Source organism: Schistocerca serialis, chromosome 5 (genome assembly GCF_023864345.2).
Source record: "Schistocerca serialis cubense isolate TAMUIC-IGC-003099 chromosome 5, iqSchSeri2.2, whole genome shotgun sequence".
In the NCBI taxonomy this organism is placed as follows: domain Eukaryota; kingdom Metazoa; phylum Arthropoda; class Insecta; order Orthoptera; family Acrididae; genus Schistocerca; species Schistocerca serialis.
In genome coordinates, this window is record NC_064642.1 from 381,893,066 (window position 1) to 381,915,557 (window position 22,492).

The window sequence follows — 22,492 nt, forward strand, 5'->3', positions numbered from 1 at the left end:
ATAATGAAATTCCAGAGACTATGCGGAAGAACTTGCTCATCTTCTCGCAGTAGTGAATCGTCCGTCGATGGAACAATGAAGCAACTGCAAAAAGGCGCAGGTCATTTCCGAATGAATTTGCACTCTGCGACAGAGTGTGCACTGATTTGAAATTTCCTGACAGATTAAAACTGTGTGCCGGACCGGGACTCGAAGTTGGAACCTTTGCCTTTCGCAGGCAATGCTCTACTGCGTGAATTGTCCAAGTACGACCCACGACCCGCCCTCATCAGCTTACTTTCGTCAGTATCTCATCTCTTACCTTCCTGCATACTTTGTGAGACTAGCACTCTTGGAAGAAAAGATACTGCGGAGACGCGGGTTACCCACAGCCTGGAGTCTAGTATTGTAATATTTACGGCTTTACAGCCATCATATTTAGGTACAATAATTTCTTCGTAGAACGGTTGAGAAGACAGCAGTGTCAAGATGACGTAATGTGGTGTGATGTACCAATTACAGATGGTTTGCACGGTACGGGTATCGTGAGAAAGACCGCCTAAATTGTGGTCCTTCACCGCGATTGGTTGCTGCGTTCGGATGTTGCGCGGCAAAATCATAATCTTCTGTTATTAATAATGGATAAACGACACACCGTATTTTCTTGCATTTCATATTAAAGCATCTCACACTACCGCGTTATCATTCCATTATTTCACAGCAGAATCATAAACAACTGCTAAACGAAAAGGCAGACGAAGTACTTCGGTGATCTTCGGATCGCGCCTAACTTGGATGGCGGGTGAAGTGGTTCGGCTGTAAGATCGGAGCTGGTTCGGCAGTCTCGGAGGACAGACGTGTTGTCTGCCGCTGTCGGTGTCAATTAAGACTTTATTTGCAATCTCTGGTTTGTAAATGTGAGAGCTGTAACGGCAGTGTCGGAGGGCGGATATGTTGTCTGCCCCAGTCGGTATTGGTTAAGGACTTAATTAGCAATGTCTTGTTGTTTGAATGAGTAATTCAGAACAATTTGATAGTAATTACAAGTACGCAGTTCATCGGCTTGTTTTTATGAAAGTGTGAATATTGGAAATTGTTTGTGATTCATAAAGTAGAACATAATTGTGTAGTTTATCGTATTCTACTAATGAAAAGCGAGTGGCATCTCGTATAAACCAATTAACTGGAAATTTAACTACTTATTAAATATCAGTTCCTCACAAAGAGTTTATTACAGTCTCAAGATAACGGATTCACGACCTAAGTGCTGTTTTCTGTGTAGGGAACAACGAATATAGAAGACTGCAGGTTGGCGAACATTAATTAGAACTTATGCATTCCACTCAGGGCAGTGGAATCAAATAGGCGCCTCGTGTGCAATGAAGACTCTGTATGAATGAAATGAGTAAAATGTCTTCTGTGGTAACACTAAGGATGTATGAACGAGAGAAATTTTCAAGGGAGTAGGTTTATATTACGCTCGTATATATCACCCTTTCTCCCGCCCTCCCTTTTTCAACTTGTCGTACTATACAGAATGAATGAGGGCGGAATCTTTGAGGTACTCGGACTGCTAGAGGGCATTGATCTATGGTACATAAGCTGTGAGTAAACAAAAATGGTCTCGCGGGTCAAAGCGAGGCAGCTGACTCTTATTTAGCATGAAACACTGAAGAGCCAAAAAAAAAAAAAAACTGGTACACCTGCCAAACATCATGTAGGGCCCTCGCGAGCACGCAACACGACGTGGCATGGACTCGACTAATGTGTGGAATAGTGCTGGATGGAACTGATACCATGAATACTGCACGTCTGTCCAGAATTCGTAAGAGTGTAAGAGAACGATGGGGTGGAGGTCACTTCTGAACGGCATGTTGCAAGGCATCCCAGACATGCTCAATAATGTTCATGTCTGGGGAGTTTGTTGGCCAGCGGAATTGTTTAAACTCAGAAGAGTGTCTCTGTAGCCACTGTGTAGCAATTCTGGTGGGGTGTCACATTGTACTGCTGAAATTGCACAAGTCCGTCGAAATGCAGAAGGGACATGAATGGATACAGGGTGCTTACGTACGTGTCACCTGGCAGAATCGTATATAGGCGTACCAGGAGTCCCATACCACTCCATCTACACACGCCTCACACCATTACAGAGAGCCTCCACAGCTTCAGCAGTCTCTTGCTGACATGCAGGGTCCACAGATTCATAAGATTGTGTACATAACTGTACACGTCCATCCGCTCGGTACAATTTGAAACGAGACTCGTCCGACCAGGCAACATGTTTCCAGTCATCAACAGTCCAATATCCGTGTTGACGGCTCCAGGCGAGGCGTAAAGCTTTGTGTCGTGTAGTGATCAAGGGTACACGAGTGGGTCTTCGGCTCCCAAAGCTCATGTCGATGATGTTTCGTAGAATGATTCACATGTTGACGCTTTTTGATGGCCCAGCATTGAAATCTGCTGCAATTTGCGGAAAGGTTGGACTTCTGTCACGTTGAACGATTCTCTTCATCGTCGTTGATCCAGTTCTCGCAGGATCTTTTTCTGGCCGCAGCGTTGTCGGAGATTAGATGTTTTACTGGATTCCTGATATTCACGGTACACTCGTGAAATGATAGTACGGGAAAATCCGCACTTCATTGCTAGCTCGAAAATGCTGTATGCCATCGCTCGTGCAACGACTAAAACACCACGTTCAAACTCGCAGAAATCTTGATAACCTACCATTGTAGCAGCAGTAAGCGATCGAACAACTGCACCAGACACTTGTTGTCTTATACAGGCGTTGCCGACCGCAGCGGCGTATTCTGTCTGTATTTGAATACGCATTCCTATACCGGTTTCTTTGGCGCTTCAGTGTAATATACGTGCAACAGTACATAGAAATAATCAGAATCCGCCAACAGACGTTTCCTAGGAAGTCTATGAGCTATACGTTGCGTCATTTGCCCCGCGTACCGCACCGTGTTAAAGAGTCAGTGGACTCTCTCCGCGTCCGCGAATGGGACTTCGACTGCGCCACTGAAGCTCCGATACGACAGACGGTAAAGAAGATTTCGTGGTAGTAGAGGAGGAATCGCGAAAGTCCCAAATGTTTGCAGCATCAGAGCTGGATCGCTGCCGACAGTTGCGCCTGGAGTGCACCCAGCAAGTGCCGAAACAGGCGGTGCGTGGCACGTAACGCGGCCCATTAACCATTAGCATGCCCGTAGTCGCGCACGACGCCGCTGGCGGATTAGCGGAGCCATTACCGCAGCCGACAATTAGGAGGCGCTCTTGGCGCGCCGTAGCTGTCGCCTTGAACCCGTAGACCTTGGGGAGAAAGGCGTGGCGTGTCGCGACTTGGGGACAACCGTCAACTGGCACGGAGCCGGCCGCGTCGCGACGCAAACCTTCCAGTCTGCCGGGGGAGTGTGGTGGGAGAGAGAGGCAGGTGTTCTGCAGCCAAACAGACCGTGGCGGGGATGCATGATACGCCGGCCGTGCAGCGCGAGAGTGGACTTTGCGATCGTTGGCTTCTTATACTCTTCCTTAAATTCGCCGGCGGGTCCCATCGTATCACTTCCGAACTCGCTGTCTCCGTGTTGTCGGGGACACGACTCGCCAGTCTCAGCCGCTGCCCACTTAACAAGTGGTGAGGTATTCGCAGTTGTAACAGCGTTTAAAAATTTTTAAAAGTAATAGTATTTTTGATATTCTTATTGTTATTGCTATTAATATAGCCTATCCCCGATGTTATTCAATCTGCATACTGAGCAAGCAGTAAATTAAAAACAAAAGAAAAATTCGGAGTAGGAATTAAAATCCATGGAGAAGAAATCAAAACTTTGAGGTTCTCCGATGGTATTGTAATTCTGTCAGAGACAGCAAAGGATCTGGAAGAGCAGCTGAACGGAATGGACAGTGTCTTGAAAGAAGGATATAAGATGAACATCAACAAAAGCAAAACGAGGATAATGGAATGTAGCCGAATTAAATCGGGTGATGCTAAGGGTATTAGATTAGGAAATGAAACGCTTAAAGTAGTAAATGAGCTTTGCAAAATAACTAAGGATGGTCGAAGTAGAGAGGATATAAAATGTAGACTGGCAATGGCAAGGAAAGCGTTTCTGAAGAAGAGAAATTTGTTAACATCGAGTATAGATTTAAGTGTCAGGAAGTCTTTTCTGAAAGTATTTGTATGGAGTGTGGCCATGTATGGAAGTGAAACTTGGACGATAAATAATTTAGACAAAAAGAGAATAGACGCTTTCGAAATGTGGTGCTACAGAAAAATGCTGAAGATTAGATGGGTAGATCACATAACTAATGAGGAGGTATTGAATAGAATTGGGGAGAAGAGAAATTTGTGCCACAACTTGACTAGAAGAAGGTATCGGTTGGTAGGAAATATTCTGAGGCGTAAAGGGGTCACCAATTTAGTATTGGAGGGCAGCGTGGAGGGTATAAATCGAAGAGGAAGACCAAGAGATGAATACACTATAAACAGATTCAGAAGGTTGTAGGTTGCAGTAAGTACTGGGAGATGAAGAAGCTTGCACAGGATAGAGTAGCATGGAGAGCTGCATCAAACCAATCTCTGGACTGAAGATCACAACAAAAAAACATGTTTTTGTTTACTATTATCCAAGTAACAGCATTGTTATTCAAATATCTTACGGGAATGCATCTGGGTGACGTTGTCGACGATGGCAACCGGCTCCATTCCCGTAAGTATTTGAACATTACATACGCCAGGAGAACTCAGGTCTCACAACTGTATTGTTGTTATTATTATAATTGTTACTATTGTGATCGTTGTTGTTATGGTGTCATTGTCTACGATGGTCCATTATTTCGTCACATCACGCCCTAGTAACACGCTGAATAACGTCGTGTACCGTCCAGTAAAGTTGTAAGGTGCAAATTTTGTGGTTTATTTATTCTAGGATTGAAGACAATTGTGTAAGTTGAAATGACATGTTTAATGTCGCATTATTAGCACAAAAATACACGCTTGTACACAGTTTTCAGTGTGGCAACAAAAAACAGTTGTCAGGATAACGCATCTCGTCAACATAAAATCATTCTAAACACAACAATATTAAATATTAACACTCAGAAGGTTAAATTATCCTAAACACGACAATGCTAAAGTTTAACTATATGTTTCTTTACAAAATCGTTCCTACACTTACGTAATTACGTTGGTCAGTACTACGAAAATCGTCCCATTCCGGTTCAAAGTTCGGTACTATTTTTAGGATGACAATCATGTCTATAGTGAATGGTTAGCTATATGACAAATTGACCAAAAGATTAACCAAGGTCGCTCGAGTTTACAGTGGACGCAAGCTGGTGAACCAACAAGTTTACACCTCTGCACGCGGTGTTTACCTTAAGCTGCGATGAGCTGTCGTCTGATAGGCCGCTCTCTTCCACTGAAATTCCTATAAAACTAATTACACCTTTGCTAAATTTTCCAGCAGAAACTTTACCTATGTTTCTCGTTATGTGAGAGAACAATTACTCATCCCTAGTCTTAGAATGTGGCGATATACACACGCATGGTTGGAGCAGTGTGCATATTATAATGCCCTCTCAGTTCTCACAAGAACAGTTAACTAATTGACTGGTTCGTTTCTCCACAGTTGGAGATAAACGATGCTACAGCTAATTTCTAGCTGGATATGAGCCACTGTGAACGCAGTGTTCTCACAAATTACTCCTCTGCATCGTACAGAGCATTATGCACATCGTTCTGCGCTTCCAGTTCACAGAAGAGTCCCCAAAAATTTCTGTCTTGTCTTATTCACAGCCGAACTGTCTCCCAACCTGGATTCTTTCATTCTTCATGTCATGGCTTTTTTCGACCAATAGGAGCGTTCCTCTTATTTTGTGGAAACTCTCTCTACCAATCACAAGGTCCCTACCATTAAATTGCGTCGAAACTTTGGCTCTTTTCTCCTTTCTAGCGCGTTTCCGCCAATCGGACGTTTTGTGCCCATTCCAGACGCCTTAATGGGTACATTGTACCACTCACTGGACATGTGGTCGAAAATGTGTCACTGGTCTCGTTTTGTGTCCATTTGGAATTCCGAAACGCAGTTTTCTAAAAGCTTTCTTTCCTGTCCTCCCTCAAATGGGCCGTTATACTCTCTCTCCCCGTCTGAGTCACCTGGTCGGTCGTTGACTTTCTGCCAGGGACACCCCTTTAAGTGGTTTCTGTGGTACCCCCTGTAGTACAGCCTTGCCTCTGTGTCTGGCCCTCTGAATTCCAAACTAAAACACCTCTCACTGCTTGTTTCACCTTCTGCTCAAACATGCATTATAGGAATGGTGTGTTAATTACTGTCAATTGAATGTCATCCCTTTTTGCATTACACACTGCTAGACAAGTTTGCTCATTACCGCCGAATTAAGTTAGGTGCCATATTCACTATCCCATTGTGATGTATATAGCTCTCATCTAAGGTGTGAATCTGATCTGCATTTATTCTGCCACCTTACAAAATACAAGGCCCAGCCTCGTAATGATTAGGCCTACTGAGCGATACCGGATACTCGGAAAATATTGTTATTGTATCTGCATGAGTAAGGAATATATTAAAAGTTCTGGTACTCAAATTTTGTTTACATGTAAGGTCGATTCTGCGATCCTCCCTTGTCGAAAACTTCAATCACGGAGTCGTAGATGGCACTCGTTGCATCAAAGATGTGAGCAAACATTTCTCAACGAACAACAAAGCAAGGTGAGAAAGTCTGGTTTGCGATTGTGTGTTTTTAGGATTAGTTTTTAGTCTCTTCATCTCCGAAAATGACCTCCCTGTCGGAGCAGTGGTTGCAGGAATGGTTAAAAATAATTTGATTGGATTTGATGCTTCAGGTACTGTTTCACAGAGATCACAGGAGGTGAGACACTTTGTCTAAATACAACACACATGGCCAATGGTACAATTTTTGTGTCTCTTAATAGCCACATAACCATTTATAACTTGAAAATGTCAGGCATAATTTTTAGTTTCTGAATTTAAATGTGGAAGAGTTGATGTAGGCCGTCCCTGTTTGATCACGTCACTTCTCCGCTCGAAACTTAGTCCTCCAAATGGAGTTTCCACTAACTTATTTACAATTTGATACGTCTGTATCTCTGAAGGAGCCCGCAACTTCGCCCACATTGGTTCAGCAATCCAACTTTACACTTAGTGGGAACTAATTTAAATCATTAAAAATATAATTGTTATCTAACAGTATAATGAATAAATAATAGCCCGCAGCTCGTGGTCGTGCGGTAGCGATCTCGCTTCCCACGCTCGGGTTCCCGGGTTCGATTCCCGGCGGGGTCAGGGATTTTCTCTGCCTCGTGATGGCTGGGTGTTGTGTGATGTCCTTAGGTTAGTTAGTTTTAAGTAGTTCTAAGTTCTAGGGGACTGATGGCCATAGATGTTAAGTCCCATAGTGCTCAGAGCCATTTGAACCATTTGAATAAATCATAATATGTACTAAAACACAATGAAACATTTAAATATGTGTGCTGATTGATATCTGAACACTTTCATCACTGTAGCGCGCGAAAGAGTAGCACATGTCTCTTTAGAAGAGCTAGAGAATCGTAGGCGATACACGATTATTAGCTACCTTTAAGAGCTGCTTAGTCCTCCTCTTTCTCTAGCGGAAGCGACAGAGGAGATGGAACTTGTAATCGCTGTTGCTGGGAAGTTACAGCCCCTGTCGCCTTCAAAACTGGCGCCTGTCACCCCAACAGCTGTTTATGTCTTAAATGCCCCCGGGTTAGAAGTGAGTTTTACAAGTATGAAGAACGCACGCAGCTGAAACTGTGGAAAAAATATATATGTACTAAGACTGTCTAAACGTAAAAAAACGCGTCTTGTCGTTATTGTAACTGATTACAGCAGTTACTAACATGCCGTGCCCTTGCATTTAACCGAAAATTCGTCGCTTGAGTCTCTTGTCGCGTAATAAGGAGAGCAACTGTAACAGGACACGCGCCATTGCTGCTACCTGCTAGTTGTAATTAAAACACAGCTACTCACAAAGGTCCAGTGAGGGCTTTAATTACAGTATTGCAGCCCTAAGGCAGCGAAAGATGGTAGATAACTTAAAGCGACAACGTGGGACAGATTTACACTGGGAAAAAACTGTTCCGATTATGGCCAATTTACGCTGGAAAAAGTTGGTTCCAATTTTGACCGCTAGGTGGAAATCTGGCGCTGTGAATGCAAGAAAGACATATAGAAATGTTCCAAAATGTGATGGACTAGGAACGGGATGTGGACAGAAAAGGTCAAACAAGTGAGGAAGGCATAATTTTGATTTTATTATTAATTGCCGGTTAGAGAATTTGTTCAATACCAACATTGCAGACGTCGACGAGATGCTGTACAGCGCCAAATATGCCCCTGGTGGCCAGAATTGCAACTATTTTTTTTTCAGCGTAAATCGATTCCACATTAATGAATCAGCATATTTACTAAGTTTCGTGGCCATACTTCAATTATTACCACCCGGTACTTTCCGGTTCATTAGTTCTCTAAATGACCTGTTCTGTCATAAGAGAATGTACACCATATCGATGTTGACCTTAATCACATTTGAAAGTCTTCCTACTATACTAATGTAGGGGCCCACAGACACTAATACTTAATATTTACTTTTCTTTTGTTTCAGGAGGTGATGCAGCGAAAGATCACACAAAAACTGGTGAGTATTTCTTTTTTGTTTTCTTGTTTATCCGTGAATTACGCACCTACCAGCAAACTGCTACAAGTAAAGATCAGTACCTTTCACGTAAAGGTAATGTGGCACTTTTCTATTACTTCGTGAAGATTTTCATTCACGAGCAAAACGTTAGAGAAGACCAGTATGCAGAACCGGAAATGGATGCTTTTCTTCGTCTGTATTTTCTCCTAGTTATATGTTGATAGGTTACAGCGTCGAGCTATTAGCCATTATTTTATCCTTAAAAGACCAATCCTCCTTTTGTCCTCCTTCGCCAAACCGAATATCCGTCCGTAGTTTGAAGCATACTGAAATAAGATAATAGGTCTTTCAGTGCAATAATTGGAACCGTTAGCTTTTAATTAAGCTATACGATAGATGCCAACTGTTTTATGAAAGCCTACTTGAAAAGTTGTAAGAATCAGTATTACGTGAGAAATCTAAGAATATACTACAGACCTCTGGGTCTCTCATCCGTAGCGACCACAAACGCAAGATTAGTCTAATTACAGCGCCCACGGAGGTATTTAAGCAGTCATTCTTCCTGCTGTCCACACTTGGTTGGAACGGGAAGGAACATGTGGGACAATGCCAAGTACCCCCTGCCAAGCACTGGCGAGTGCATGTTCTACAACGTATGCGGTTTCCCAGTTTATCAGTACTCTAAATGATACGTTCTGTTGCGAGACAGCGTACAGCATGCCGATGATGACCCCGATGCAGTTTGTTACAATGCTAAGCACCCCCTGCCATGCACTTCACAGTGGTTTTCAGAGTATAGATGTAGAAGGTTGACTGAGGACTAGCCAATAAATTATGAGACCGATTTCTTTCGTGTAGTGTCCGTACGACGGCGAAATATTGTTCCATTTGTAGAACCGGTCACGCAATATCCGCAATACAAATAAGAAACACGTGTGCTAATGTCTGTGACGGCATTGCCAGAACAAAGACTCGCTTGTGAAAAGGCAGGCGGTCCGCGGTTAGTGGTATGTGAGCAGTTTATTAACGAACTTATGTGTCACGGCATCTGCTACAGCAACACAGTACTTGTCTCACCGCATCAAATTTCGTGTATATAGTCGTTAAATATCCATTTCGAAGGATATTTTTCTTAGTCATTCTGTGCACAGAATCTCGTATTAAATTCTCTCCTGACGTTCTTACTACTTGTATACCATGAGGAAAGACAAAAATTCAAATTTGAGTCGTTGATCCATCTCGATCAACCAGAGCTCTTCTTTGTTTTCGAGTTTTTATTTCTCTTCAAGTGCTTCGTTTTCTTCTGCCACTGACACGTCCTAACCAACGCTCCGTCAGGTTTTGCCTTCCATGTGACGTGGCTGGAAGTCTTTTGATAATTTTAAGTACCGAAGGAGAGAAAATGCGAACACTGCAACAGCACTCTGTCGTTATTCTTCTGTTTTTGTATCTTTTTCTTGCCATTATTTCACTGCTGTGGTTTATTACGCTTTCGTTTCTGGTGTCTTAAGTCAGTAGTCTTATAGCCGAACTCTTACCCAACAGAACGTCTGCTTTGCGGTGTTTAGATATTTTGATGCCAGAGATTGGAGTCATTATACTGTTACTTCCGCGAGTACGATCGTGCTGGCGGCAGCCGTTGCTTGTTATAAAGTAATCCGCCTCTGCCGCAGTCTTTGCTCATTAACGACTTCGAAGCTGTTGTAATCTTCAGTCGATTTCACAGTGGTGTTTCATACTGGCGGAAGCCCCATAAACCGATTCACTTCCTCGTTCCCAACACCAAAGGGAAAAAAGGACGTGCAATAAAATGTCCTGAAATGCACCGTGTTTCACTTGTTGGCACTCTAAGTTTACTGTTGTCAGTCATCACTTATTTTATTTCCAGTACGCATTTCAGAGACTTGAACCTCAAACATCAGTTATCAAATAGTGACTGGTAACAGCAAATTTGTAGTTTCACTCGATCTCAAGAGCGGCCATAATAAAGTTTAACTTGAAATGTTCGCATTTACAGTTTTCACTTGTCATTAAAAACATAAAACGCATTGCTACTGAAAAATGTGAACCTGTTGATCAATTAGGTTGTTACTAGTTAGTGCCCCGTACAGTAAGAGAAATCATGCGGGTAGTGAGGATCGAGAATCACGACGGTTTTTGCTTATTATAGACATTTGTACTGGGAAGATATCGTTCCATGGGATTCAAAGACTTTCGAGAATGTTTTAATGTCAAGGTAGACGTCCGATAACAAGTGACAAAAGAAGAGTTTTTGTCGTGTGATATAATTACAAATTAACAATATTCTGATTTTTTTCTCTACCTATACACTGAAGAGCCAAAGAAACTCTTACACCACCCTAACGTCGTGTAGGGCCCCTCGAGCACGCAAAAGTGCCGCAACACGACGTGGCACAGACTCGACTAACGTTTGAAGTAGTGCTGGACTGAACTGACCCCATGGATCCTGCAAGGCTGTCCATAAATCCGTAAGAGTACGAGGGGGTGGAGATCTCTTCTGAACAGCACGTTGCAAGGCATCCCAGGTACGCTCAATAATTTCATGTCTACGGAGGCTGGTGGCCAGCGGAAGTGTTTGAACTCAGACGAATGTTCCTGTAGCCACTCTGTAGCAATTCTGGACTTTTGGGGTATCACATTGTCCTGCTGGAATTACCCAAGTCCGTCGGAATGCACAATGAAGATGAATGGATGCAGGTGATCAAACAGGATGCTTACGTATCTGTCACCTGTCAAAGTCGTATCTAGACTTATCAGGGATCCCGTATCACTCCAACTGCACATGCCCCAAACCATTACAGAGTCTCCACCAGCTTCAACTGTCCCCTGATGATATGCAGGGTCCATGGGTTCATGAGGTTGCCTCCATACCAGTACACACGTCCATCCACTAGATACAATTTGAAACGAGACTCGTCCGACCAGGTAACATATTTCCAGTCATCAACAGTCCAATGTCGGTGTTGACGGGCCCAGGCGAGGCATAAAATTTTGTGTCGTGCAGTCATCAAGGATACACGAGTGTGCCTCCGGCTCCGAAAGTCCACTTTGATGATGTTTCAAAAATGGTTCAAATGGCTCTGAGCACTATGGGACTCAACTTCTGAGGTCATTAGTCCCCTAGAACTTAGAACTAGTTAAACCTAACTAACCTAAGGACATCACACACATCCATGCCCGAGGGAGGATTCGAACCTGCGACCGTAGCGGTCTCGCGGTTCCAGACTGCAGCGTCTAGAACCGCACGGCCACTTCGGCCGGCGATGATGTTTCGTTGAATGGTTCGCACGCTGACACTTGTTGATGGCCCAGCGTAGAAATCTGCAGCAATTTGCGGTAGGTTTCCACTTCTGTCACGTTGAACTATTCTCTTCAGTCGTCGTTGGTCCTGTTCTTGCAGGATCTTTTTCCGGCCGCAGTGATGTCTGAGATTTGCTGTTTTACCGGATTCCTGATACTCACAGTACACTCTTGAATGGTCGCACGGGAAAATCCCCACTTCGTCGCTACCTCGGAGATGCCGTATCCCTTCGCTCGTGCGCCGACTATAACACCACGTTCAAACTCAAATCTTGATAACCTACCATTGTAGCAGCAGTAACCGATCTAGCAATTGCGTCAGAACTTGTCTTATACAAGCGTTGCCGATTGCAGCGCTGTATGCTGTCTGTTTGCATATCTCCGTATTTGAATACGGATGCTTACACCAGTTTCTTTGGCGCTTCAGAGTATATTGTGAATCCTTACTTCTTGCCAAATTCCATGATTCAAAACCAAGTCGTAGTACCATACACGTGGTTCTGATGGGTATGTTTCTGTTGAATTTATTCAGAAACTTACATTTATCATCCCGCTGACGGACTACGGACCTTAGTATGTGACATAAATTTCAACATACGTCAACGAGTTCCTGAGAAGAAGGTTTTTAACAATCGGACACACAGACATGCTGACAACAAAGTGATCCTATGAAGGTTTTGTGTTTACCTACTGAGGTCCGGAACTATAAAAAAAAGACCCGCCTGGATAGCCGCGTGCGTTAGCACGCCACTTCCGCATTCGGGGAAGGGCACCGGCACCGGGTCGACTCCCCCCTTTGGATTAACGGCGAGGACCGGTGTGCCGTCCAGCTTGGATATGATTTTTAGGCGGTTTCTTATGTCCAGCGAGGCGAGTTCCAGGTTGGTACCCACGCCACGCCTAAGTTAGACGATTCGTAAACATTTCGAAATCGTTCGCACACTCTCATATGGGATAACAAGAGACACAGACAGGTGGGGTAATCAAATTCCACCCTGGGGAGGGGGGGGGGGGGGGAGCGGTGACAACAGGAGGGGCATTCGTCCTTTCTCTGCCAATGAGATTGCCAAAACCATAAATTAAAATGCCGATCCCTCAAAGACACGGGATAAAAGACGGGAAAAAGAAGAAAAATAAATTGTAAAAATGTAAATGGATCATGGCTGGTTGGGCCACCCCACAGAGTGGTCGCAACCGTCTGCTGGAAACTGTGTTCTTTCTTCGCCCACATTGACCTCTTATAACGTGAGAGTTGTGTTTATTAATAAAATGTCGGTAAGCGTAATAATTGACACGTGAACTAGACCACAATGTAGCAATAATCAAGAGTAGGTTGAACTTAAGAAGACTAGTCAGGAAGAGTCAATGAGCGCAGAAGTGGGATACGGAATGTGAAGGAATGAAGAGACACGCTTGAAGTTCTCTGAGCCTATAGTTACTGCGATAATGAATAGCTCAGTACGCAGTTCGATTTAAAAAGGGCAGTCAGAGAAGTTGGAAAGAAAATTTGGAAATTTGTGGTAAGGTCTTATGGGACCAAACTGCTGAGGTCATCGGTCCCTAAGCTTAAACACTACTTAATGTAACTTAAATTAAATTGCGCTAAGGACAACACACACACACCCATGCCCGAGGGAGGACTCGAACCTCTGACAGGTGGAGCCTCGCGAACCGTGACAAGGCGCCCCCCCCCCCCCCCGCCCCCGAACCGCACGGCTACCCCGCGCGGCTGGAAAGAAAAAATATAGGTACAAGGAAAAAACTGCGAAGAAGCCAGGAGTAATAGAAGAAATACTTTACGAACGAAGGGAATACAAAAATATTCAGGGAAATTCAGGAATACAGATACAAGTCACTTAGGAATGAAATAAATAGGAAGTACTGGGAAGCTAAGGCCAAATGGCTGCATGAAAAACGTGAAGAAATCTAGAAAGAAACCATTACCGGAAAGTTCGATTCAGCATATAGAAAATTCAAATGAGCCTCCGGTGAAATTAAAAGCAAGGGCAGAAAAGAGTGCATTGTATGCCTCTACGAGTGGGAGGACTTGTCTGATGTGATAGAAGAAGAAACAGTAGTCGATAAGGATTACATAGGGGATCCAGTATTAGAATCAGAAGTTAAAAGAGCTTTGGAAGATTTAAGATCGTATAAGGCAGAAGGGATAGATAACATTCCATCGGAATTTCTAAAATCATTGTGGGAACTGACAACAAAACGAATATTCATGTTGGATGGTAGAATGTATGAGGCTGGCTATATACCATTCACTCAAACTTTCGTAAAAAACATCATCCACACAATTCCAAAGATTGCAAGAGCCGACAACTGCGAGAATTATTGGACAACCAGCTTAAAAGCGCATTCATCCAAGTTGCTGACAAGAATAATATACAGATGAATGGAAAATAAAATTGAGGATCTCTCAGATGATCAGTTTGAGTTCATGAACGGTGATGGTAGCGTAGAGGCAGTTCTGACGTTGCGGTTGATACTGGAAGCAAGACTGAAGAAAAATTAAGACACATTCATAGGATTTGTCGACCTAGAAACAGCATTCGACAGTGTCAAACGGGTGAGCTATAGGGAAACACGGGTAATATAAGATACGTACGAGAACCAAGAGGGAAGAATAAGACTGGAGGACCAAAAACGTAGTGCTCGGATTAAAAAGGGTGAACGACAGGGATGTAATCTTTCAGGCCGTACTGTTCAGTCTGTACATCGAAGAAGCATTGAGAGGAATAAAACGAAGGTGGAATTAAAATTCAGTGTCAAAAGATGTCAGTGATAAAATTTTCCTATGGCGTCGCTATCCTCAATGAAAGTGAAGAATTGCAGGATCTGTTCAATGGAATGAACAGTCTAATGAGTACAGAATGTGGTTTGAGAGTAAACTAAAGAAAGATGAAAGTAATGAGAGCAGCAGAAATGGGAAAGGGAGAGACTTTGCATCAGAATTGAGAATCACGAAGTAGGTGGAATTAAGGAAGCAAGGTGGACACAAAAAGCAGACTAGAACTGGCAAATACGTCGTTCCACCAGTATGAAACAAAGGCATTAATTTGAGGTAGAAATTTGTAAGAATGTGCGTTTGGAGCAAAACATTGTTTGGTAATGAAACATGGGCTGTGGGAAAACCAGAGCAGAAGAGAATCGAAGCGTTAGAGATGTGGTGCTACAGAAGAATGTTGAAAATAAGATGGACTGACAAGGTAAGGAATGAAGAGGCTCTCCGCAGAATTGGCAAGGAAAGCAATATACTGGAAACATTGACGAGAAGAAGGAACAGCATACTAGTGCGAGCTGTGGAGAGTAAAAGCTATAGAAGAGTGAGATTGGAATACATCCAGCAAATAAGGGAGGACATGTGTTGCGAGTGTTACTTTGGAATGAAAAGTTTGGCACAAGAATAGAATTCGTGGCGGGCCGCATCAAACCAGTTACAAGAATGATGACTCAAAAAAATGATAATTGTAGTGCTTGCGTATATGGTGCAGGGTTATATTTATATTTAATAATGATCAAGAGGGAAACCCGTTAGTGACTCATGGCCTTTTCATCTGGAATCGCACCAGGGGGACTTTGAGATTAAAGTCCCCATCCGCCGGAAGGATCACCATCAACAGTGTCGCATTCCCTCATTTTATGTGACATTTGGGAGAGATTTGGAATTTAGTGATTAGGAATTTTCCGCCACCAGTTCTCCTGCCATTGCTGGCCATATACTGGCAGTGAAAATTCCATCCACTAGCAGGATTCGATCCGGCTTACCTCCGAGTCCAGCGCCACCGTACAGGTGTGCATTAGCCATCTCGGCTACAAAGGAGGGTTGGTTTGTACGTGGTAGCGCTTCCAATAACTTTTTTTTAATAATCTGATGTATAGGAACGGCAAGATAATTTCCTTGGATCTCCGCGTTCGTCCAACGTAAGTCCTATGCAGTTTTGTCTGTGGAGGCACCAGACGGAATTCGCTTTGAAAGGGATATCTCATATGTAAAATGCCTCGTCAACATGAAGCTAATGTAAAAGTACCGGCGAAAAAATGTCCAGTGATGCTTGTAGGCCTTGTGGCTAGGCCCTCAGCGCTATTTTCCGTCGCCCAGCGGTTCACAGTTGTCACTATGTTCTAATTTGTAGACTGTTGCAGGCCTGCCGCTGGGCCCACACACACACACACACACAGTCAGCCTCGTGTCAAAACAGTTTCCTGTTTTAACAGACTACGACCAACAGAGGTTACGAAAGAGGGCGTCTGCAAGCGCCTGGCTGTTGCTGTGTTTTCTCCGCTTTGGCAATCTGTCCCGCACGCTGGAAACAACCTACCATTGTGCCCCTCATTCGGCTGGTAACGTACTGACAAGCGGGCACCTCGGTTGCTGCCGCTTTCACATTCTCGCGGGAATTCCGTAAAACGTGCGAACCAGCAAACGTTGAGATCACGACCACTGCATCCAGCTGTTCTGAAACGTTCGTTTTGTCCACTGTTCACAGATTACTGGTCAAAAGAAGTTCGTAGCTAGCTAGAGCAGAAACAGACACTACTGCCTTCGTTCACTTGTGAGGGGAAAACAGGTTAGGAAGACGATAGTAAGGAAGGATATAAGATACTAATATTTGACATCACGTCGCTGACGATAAAGACTGAGCTTAAACTCGCACCTCGCAGTAATGGGAAAGGAAATCGGCCCTGATCTTTTCAAAGGCATCCTTTCAGATTCACCGTAAGTGACTTAGGGAAACGATGGGAAATCTAAAAGTTGTGGGGGTTGGAAAGCCAACGAAAGAGGGGTCAGTCTCTACCCACTGCGCTGTTTCGTTCCGTGTTAGTATGCATAGCGCTCCGAAACAATTCGTTGAAATCAATACGGGAGGTAAAGAACATCACGACAAATATATTAGCTGTGGCATTTATGGTCCCTGATGTCAATTTCTGACGCTAGAGACGATTTACACAGAAGGTAGTTTAGCATGCTAATTATAGCAGAGGCGTTCACAAGAACTGTTCGAATGCGCGACCGTTGGCTTGTATGCACGCAGTACATCGCCGGACCATTGGTCTCGTGTCCGTTTGAAGACTTCCGGCACATCCGTAGTGCCATCAGCGACGACATTTCAAGCGACGAGGCCTTCTTCTACTTCCACAACGGTTTCATACGCCAGCTGCTTCATTTGCTGCCAGAGGAAGAAGTCCTGACACGTGACGCCTGGTGAGCTGGGTGGCCAGGCCACAGGGCTGCCTCGGCAGACCCATCGATTTCCGAAGGTGGCTCTCAGGTAATTCCTCACAGCAATGAGCCGGGGCCCAGCCGTGCTGGAACTACATCCTTTTAATAGGTGTGTTTCCAGGCGGACCTCAGAGATAACCATCTATACACAGCAGAAAATGAATATCTCCTCCATAAAAATCAAAGTGGATTTCGCAAACAGAAATGCTGCGAAACTCAGCTCACTCTGTTCCTCCATGAGATATCAGCGCAGTGGACAACGGCGCTCAGGTTGATACCGCGTTCCTTGATTTCAGTAAGGCATTTAAAAACGTTCCGAGCCGGCCGAAGTGGCCGTGCGGTTAAAGGCGCTGCAGTCTGGAACCGCAAGACCGCTACGGTCGCAGGTTCGAATCCTGCCTCGGGCATGGATGTTTGTGATGTCCTTAGGTTAGTTAGGTTAACTAGTTCTAAGTTCTAGGGGACTAATGACCTCAGCAGTTGAGTCCCATAGTGCTCAGAGCCATTTGAACCAAAAACGTTCCGAACTGCCGTTTAACGAAAAAAATTCGAGCTCACGTATTATCGGAGCAGACTTGCGATTGGATTCAAGACTTCCTTGCAGAAAGGACTCAACATGTCGCTCTTAACGGAACAAAATCGACAGATGTAAAGGTAGTACAGGAATACTACAGAGAAACGTGATAGGACCATTGCTGTTTATATTATATATAAATGATCTCGTAGAAGTTGTCGGATGCTCTTTAAGGTTAATACCAGATGATGCAATTGCTTATACCAAAGTAGCAACGCCATAAAATAGTAAGAATTTGCAGAACGACCTGCACAGAACTGATGAATGGTGTAAGCTCTGGCAGTTGACCCTGAACGTAAATAAATGTAACATATTGCGCGTACATAGGAAAAGAAATCCACTGCTGTACAGCTACACTATTAATGACAAACAACTGGAGACAGCGTCAGCTGTAAAATATCTAGGCGTAATTATTCAGAGCGACCTTAACTGGAAAGACCACATAAAACAGATAGAGGGAAAAGCAGATACCAAACTCAGATTCACCGGAAGAATCTTAAGGAAATGTGACTCATCCACGAAAGAAATGGCTTATAATTCGCTTATTCGCTCGATTTTTGAGTATTGTTCCTCTATCTGGGATCCCTATTAGTTAGGACTGATAGAGGAGATAGAGAAGATCCAACTTAGAGCTGCGCGTTTCGTCGCGGGATCGTTTAGCTGGCGAGAGGGCGTTACGGAGATACTAAACTCCACTGGCAGACGTTACAAGATAGACGTTGTCCATCACGAGGAGATTTACTATTGAAACTTCCGGAGAGCACTTCTCAGGAGCAGTCGGACAACATATTACTTCCCCCCCCCCTCCCCCCCACATACATCTCGCGTACTGACCACCAGGAGAAAATTTGAGAAATTAGAGCCAATACAGAGGCTTACCGACAATCATCCTTCCCATGCACTATTCGCGAGTGGAACAGGGTTAGAGGGTTAGAGGGATCAGACAGTGGTACCGAAAGTACCCTCCGCCACACAAACCATTAGGTGGCTTTCGGAATATGACGTAGTCGGAGATGTTTTGAATGCCAGTCCTCATTGCCAGTCAGCGACACATACACAAGAACTTACTCACGCGACTACATTGAAAGTTAACTTCAGAGACCGTATGTTCCTTATTAAAAAGTGTTTTGATGTTATCGACTTCCTGTATTAATTTGAACGAACAGTTTCGGAACACTCTGTAGAACGTCTTTCTATTGCACCGCTGGTGTTGCGAACGTTTGCATAACGTTCGGGGTGGGGCGTAATCTACATCAGCATGTGTATTCCGTAAGCCACTGCACAGCTAACGATGCGGAACACTTGGAATCGGTGTTCACTATTCTCCGCCTTGTTCCACTCTCATAATTTATGGTGTGGGAGTAAACCGGCTGCACAATACGTCCAGTTCCAGTACAGCACTCGTGGCTGCAGCATCGCGGTCGCGAAGTGGGGCCAAGGCAGTTTCAGATAAGTTTTTACAGTCCGACGATAATTTATCGATTTGTAGTTTTAGCTTGACGATGTCCACTATGGACAAACGGTTGTTACTGCTATTCTGAAGAAGGTTGGGTTATCCCGACTGAAACCTAGGTAAATTCTAGGTAAACGGTGCAACTGAGGCTGTTGGTTATTAAAATTAAAATTAGCATTTAAGAAAACCCTAAATGTGGAAGGATATGAAGACTTTTTACAGCATTGTGTACTGCGTGCAGTAGAGGAACAGTTCGGAGACGATGATTGTACCAGCATGCCAATGCATCCTGTCGTAGTGTAGCATCTTGGAGGCAACGGTTTGCGGAAAATAACATTTCCGATATGAACTGGCCTGCCCAAAATCCTGATCTGAACCCAAGGGAGCACCTTAGCTCCAGACCCCAGCGTGCATCACTATCTTCGCCAGTTTCGGCTTTTGAGGAGGAATGGTCTATCATTCATCCACAAACATTCAGGCTTCTCATCGGAAGTGTTCCCAACAGAGCTCAAACTGTCACAAAGACGAAGGGTGGACACAGCCGGTGTTGATGTCCCGTTAGAGATCTTCGGATACTTTTGATCAGATAGTGTACTTTTATCTATCGATCCCTACATTAGAAACACAGTTCAGGCTGTGGAACAGTTGCACAAGCTACGCCAATACGGGATGTATAAATTCATCGAGCAGATATCCACGGTGGTGGTTGTTTCATAGGCATTAGGCCGTAGCCGAAAGCGTGTTTATCTGTCTAATGTTTCGTCACCTAATGCTGGAGAGATAGTAAGAGACTATATAGACGCTATTAGTTAATTTTCAAACTTAAACAAGCTCAGAGCCGAGTTTCACCGAAACAATTTTGTCTACTTTGAGTGTGCCGGGCTGGTTAGCCGCGCGGTCTGGGGCACTTTGTCACGGTCCACGCTGCTTCCCCACCGTCGGAGGTTCCAGTCCTCCCTCGGGCATGGGTGTGTGTGTTGTCCTTGGCGTAAGTTAATTCAAGTTACATTAAGTAGTGTGTAAGCTTAGGGACCGATGACCTCAGTAGTTTGGTCCCATAAGATCTTATCACAGTTTTCTACTTTGAGTGTTGCACTGTGAATAGGAATTGTTCCATTGAAATATTTGGACCTTTTCGTAAAAAATATATACGTATCTGGAACTCATAACATCCTGTTTATGGACTGCATAGGTTGGTCCTTGGCTATCATTTCAATCTGTGAAATCCGCATATCAAATGTGCCTTCCATTACCGAAATCTTTGTCGTGCAAGTTTATTTTTATCTCCATCTTCCGCATCTTGCCGACGTAGTAAAGACTTGGGAAATAATTGTACAGTGCCTATACAGGGCGTTACAAAAGGATACGTCCAAACTTTCAGGAAACATTCCTCACACACAAAGAAAGAAAATATGTTATGTGGACATGTGTACGGAAACGCTTACTTTCCATGCTAAAGCTCATTTTATAACTTCAAATCAAATTAATCACGGAATGGAAACACACAGCATCAGAACGTACCAGAGTGACTTCAAACACTTTGTTACAGGAAATGTTCAAAATGTCCTCCGTTAGCGAGGATACATGCATCCACCCTCCGTCGCATGGAATCCCTGATGCGCTGATGCAGCCCTGGAGAATGGCGTATTGTATCACAGCCGTCCACAATACGAGCACGAAGAGTCTCTACATTTGGTACCGGGGTTGCGTAGACAAGAGCTTTCAAATGCTCCCATAAATGAAAGTCAAGAGGGTTGAGGTCAGGAGAGCGTGAAGGCCATGAAATTGGTCCGCCTCTACCAATCCATCGGTCACCGAATCTATTGTTGAGAAGCGTACGAACACCTCGACTGAAATGTGCAGGAGCTCCATCGAGCATGAACCACATGTTGTGTCGTACTTGTAAAGGCACATGTTCTAGCAGCACAAGTAGAGTATCCCGTATGAAATCATGATAACGGGCTCCATTGAGCTTAGGTGGAAGAACGAAACTAAAATGAGCTCTAACATGGAAACTAAGCGTTTCCGGACACATGTCCACATAACATCTTTTCTTTATTTGTGTGCGAGGAATGTTTCCTGAAAGTTTGGCCGTACCTTTCTGTAACACCCTGTATTTCCCGGTTCTTCTTTATTCTCTTTACTAAGCTAATGGAATAGCTAACCGTTTCTGCAGACTTCTCGGGTATAGTTTTACTGAGATTTATGCTTCCTGATTTGTCTCTGCTGGGAACACCTTTATTTTATTCCATATAATCACACGTGCCTATGGCGCGTGAAGACGGCGGTGCCGGGTTATGTCCTATAGGAGTAGCAACCAGAACGCACGAAGTGTACAGGTCCCGCGGGCGGCAGTCTTTAAGGCGGACACCCCTTGCGAATAGCGGAATGCATCGTCCTGCGCTCAGGACGAGAATGCTTTCCTGACGGGTGCGACGTTATTCTGCGCAAGCTGTACGCTCGGTTTCGTCACCAGCAGCAGGTTCTTCGCGGGCCAGACGGTGGCACCTGAAGCTGGGACTACAGAGGGTGCGTGGTGGGGCCGATGACCGCCGCTCTGTCGGCACGGCGTGAAAGCGGCCGTTGCTGGTCCAGCCGCATTGCACAAGAGCCGCCGCCGCCCACGCGCCTCAGATCTCTATCCGACCTGCCGCCGCCGCCGCCGCCGCCGCCGCCGCCGCCGGGCTTCCGATACCAGTCAGCCGAGTCATAACTACGGCCGTTCTGGAATTTACTTTCCTCCACGTATTTCTAGATTATTCTCCGTTTGCCCCCGAGCAGAAGTATTGGAAGCAATATCCCCAAGACTGTTCTTTTTACTGCAGATCCGATAGCGAAATATCTTTCTCAGATCAAGGTCTTTGTTTGACACTAGTAGACTGACATCGTTAATTCGGCCTTAACGCGTGTTTTTACGTGAAAATATGTGTTTCCTCGTTATCCGAAATTTTGTGCACGTCAAAATACCAACAGATCTGAAACGGTAATAACTACGAGACAAATAACGCATAAACAGTGGTTGAGCGCACAATGGATAGAACATGTCTGTACGTGTTCGTCGCGCAATATTTGTTTCGTCTTTGGCGTCATTGTAACAGTGTAGGCACATGCGCGTGATTGTTACGAATTAGCTTTGTGTATCGTTATACATTAATGTAGCGTGGAAACGCTTTTAGCTAGGACATTGATTCGGTTGTCATTGTGAAGAGCTTTCGAAGAGCACTCGAAGCTTAAT

At 44.4% G+C, this 22,492-nt stretch overlaps 1 protein-coding gene across 2 annotated transcripts in view; it reads left to right on the forward strand.

The window, feature by feature from the left end:
* The window catches only part of LOC126480779 (centlein-like), a 539,146-nt gene that overhangs the window by 346,371 nt on the left and 170,283 nt on the right, over positions 1-22,492 (forward strand). For both annotated transcript variants that reach the window (XM_050104082.1, XM_050104084.1), the window contains one exon: positions 8,647-8,679. The gene's annotated coding sequence lies outside the window, so the exon portion shown is untranslated. The remainder of the gene's footprint in view (positions 1-8,646; positions 8,680-22,492) is intronic.